General features: G+C 40.1%; 1 non-coding gene across 1 annotated transcript; it reads right to left on the reverse strand.

Moving 5' to 3' along the window:
• Window positions 1-1,177: 1,177 nt before the first annotated feature.
• On the reverse strand, window positions 1,178-1,284 carry LOC118480782. The gene has a single exon (XR_004863759.1). It is a non-coding gene; the product is annotated as a small nucleolar RNA R71 (small nucleolar RNA).
• Window positions 1,285-3,620: the final 2,336 nt, after the last annotated feature.

Genomic DNA, 3,620 nt, shown 5'->3' on the forward strand with positions numbered 1-3,620 from the left:
TTTCAGCATTTTAGTTTTTATTTTCTAGTTTAAAACCTTTTTCCTAAATTTTTGATTTGATTAGACGTTGAGGATAAACCGGTATTAAAAGCTCTTGTGTCCTTGGACGACCTCGATATCTTACCAACACTATACTACGATCACGATGGGTGCACTTGCCCATATGTGTGTTTAGTGTTAGTAAATATCGTGTTTTATAAGTTTAAAACTTGGCTAAAAAGTGTTAAAGGGCGAAAAATATACATAAAAAATATAGCACACTTTACGCACATCAAGTTTTTGGCGCCGCTGCCGGGGACACAAGGATATTAAGAAAACTTAAAATCAACGGCCTAATCATTTTTTCTTATTTTTCTATTTTTTTAGGATTTTTTCTTAATTTTTCAGTTTCTGCAGAGCTCAGCACGGGCCGTGCTTGGTCGGACACAGGCCGTGCCCATCTTTGTTACTGGCAGTTTTTATTTTCTGAGTTACAGAGAGCTGAGCACGGGGCCGTGTCGGTGCAACATGGGGCCGTGTCAAAACTCCCCAGTAACAGGGATCCGGAAAACAAATACTGTATCTCCGACCACGGACCGTGTTCATTGAGCACGGGGCTGTGGTGAACCTTCTGACCAACTTTCTTTTTTGTTTTCGTTGTAGGACTTGGAACCCAGGCAGCACACCTGAACTTTCTACATAGTGTATGAGCTCCAGTTCCAGCAGAGACATAAAAGAGCCTTTAGACAAACCCGAACGCTTTCTAAGAAAAAGACGTAAAGCTAAAAACCAAGAGAAAGTTTTGGGGGACCTACTTCAGATGGCGGACCAACGTACCCTCATGGATTACCTACGGCCCACCGTAGGTAATCTTGGCGCTACTATCAATGCACCGAATGTCGATGCCAACAACTTCGAATTTCGGCCGAATCTGATCCAAATGCTCCAAAATTCCGCGACCCTTCACGGGCTTGCGGATGAAGATCCCCATTTGCATATTACCAACTTTTTGGAAAAATGAGATATCTTCCGGATCAACGGAGCATCAAATGACGCCATCCGCCTTCGAATGTTTCCATTTTCATTAAAAGACCGAGCTAAGGCTTGGCTTAATGCCCTCCCAGTTGGCTCGGTAAACACCTGGGATGAACTAGCCCAAAAGTTTCTATATAAGTATTTCCCTCCTACTAAAACGGCTAAATTAATGACTGGAATTAATACATACTCACAAGAGGATGGGGAAACCTTATATGAAACTTGGGAAAGGTTCAAGGAGCTGCTGAGAAAGTGCCCTCATCATGGTCTTGCGGTTTGGCAACAAGTTTCCACTTTCTACAATGGATTGTTGCCACACACAAGACAAACACTCGACTCTAGCTCCGGGGGACTTTTAGGTAATCGTCGCCCAAATGAAATTTATAATCAAATTGAGTAAATTGCTCAAACCAATTTTCAGTGGCACACTCCCCGAGGCAATAAATCTATTGCCCCGGGTGCCCATAAGGTTGACGAAAGCACTTCTTTACAAGCCCAAATCGAGGCCCTTTCTTCAAAAATCAAAAAGTTAGAAATGACAAAAGCGGCCTCAGTTATGGGTTGTGAAGGGTGTGGTGGGCCACATGAAAATTGGAGTTGTATGAAAGAATTAGATGATCAAACAGAAAGGGTAAACTACATTGATAATAGACCTAGGCCGTCGGGTCCTCCAACGGGTACCTTCAACCAAGGATGGCGTAACCACCCTAACCTTGGTTGGAGAGAACCCAACAATAGTAGTAACCAACAAAATCTAAACCAACAAACAAACTTTCAACAACCAAGAAACGAGTCGCAAAATTTCTCTCAACAACAAGGGGGACGAGAGAGGCTTGAAGATACTGTATCTCGCCTCATCTCCGACACCGAAAAGAAAAACTCGGATCGATTTCAACAATTGGAATCGAATTTTAGAAATCAACAAGCTAGTATTCAAAACATTGAAAAACAATTAAATCAAATAACTCAAAATTTCTCCGAGAGACCACAAGGCGCATTATCAAGTAACACCGAAACCAACCCAAAGGCACAGGTACATCTCATCACGTTGAGAAACCGTACCGTGGGCCCCGAAGAGGCCCCATTGCCTTCAACTGAAACGAGCCAGTCTAGCCAGCCCACAACTTCGCCAACACTCCAACAAGAGACGGCTCCTACACCAATTCAAGAGCCGATCAAGAATCCTCCGATTCCATACCCCAGTCGGCTAGTCCGTCAAAAGACCGATGAGCAATTCACAAAGTTCGAAAAATTACTAAAACAATTGCATGTTAATATTCCATTTATTGAAATCCTAACCCAAATGCCTAAATATTCAAAATTTATGAGGGACTTCCTCACTAATAAAAGGAAAATTGAATCATTTCAATTAGTTAATTTAAGCGAAGAATGCTTCGCCTTGCTACTCAACAAACTCCCGCAAAAGAAGATCGATCCTGGAAGCTTCACAATTCCTTGTTCGATTGGGGAATCCCCCATTCGTAATGCACTAGCCGATCTCGGGGCTAGTATAAACCTCATGCTGTAACACCCCGAAAATATAAACCTTTATATTAAAATTATAAAGTATAAATAAACGGGAAATTTACTAACTAGAAACTTTTAACCTAGTTAGTTAATAGACTAGAAATAGCTTATGAAGGGGTTAAAGGCTACTAAACAATAAGTAGAACAAAGTTGAGGGGCCTAAGTTGACAAAATTGAAACTTAAATTGCTAAAACAAATTAAAATAAACCAAACACCCCAAAAAGAGGTGTTGGTCGATCAGGGGAAAGACCAGGTCGACACCCCCTTAGCTCCAAACCCTAAAATCACTAAAACTCTCAAATTGGAGGTGCAAAACTGGTCCAAAACAAAATCTGAGCCTAGAATCGTGATCCTCATCTCAAGAGGATTAAAAGGTATGTAAAATCTGATGAAATCTCTAAACTTGAAAATCTCATGATTTTGGAAAAATCTGAAGTTAGATGATGCATGTGGGTTATGTGGTTAGATTAGAGTTGATATGGTGTCTAGAAGTGAAGTCTAGCCAACTACATGTGAAATCATGACTAAATTCAGGAAATTCCATGAACACCTTGAAGGTGGGTTGTGGGTTTTACATGATGATGATGATGAACACTAGGGTTTAGAGTGATTATTCTAGTGTAATTCGATTTTATAAGGTGATTTCAGAAAAGTATGATGTTTAAATGCTATATGATGGCTTTATTGAAGTTAAGCTAACTAATTAGTAAGCTATAAACATGAGTATGAATGATGTAGAAATTCTGCCCTCATAGTGTTTGTAGAAATGCCTCAAAGAAGGCTTAAAAATAGAAATTTAAAGCTTTAACGCTTAATTAAGATGTTTCGGTATATTATATGAAGTGAGGTCTAAAGAGAGTCCTAAACATGTCTTGAATTGAACTCTATAGGACAAGATACCGGAACGTCGAGTGGACAAGCCGGTGGTGATTCGCGGTTGAAGGGCGTGCGCTAAGGTATGTAACTTGACCCGTTACATTAAGTAAATTTGAATCATCATAATATGCATAGTTGAATTTTAGAATAAAGGTTGCTATGAATTTAGGCGATGATATCACTATATTGAATAATTGGTCAA

This window comes from Helianthus annuus, chromosome 7, assembly GCF_002127325.2.
Source record: "Helianthus annuus cultivar XRQ/B chromosome 7, HanXRQr2.0-SUNRISE, whole genome shotgun sequence".
Classification (NCBI taxonomy): Eukaryota; Viridiplantae; Streptophyta; class Magnoliopsida; order Asterales; family Asteraceae; genus Helianthus; species Helianthus annuus.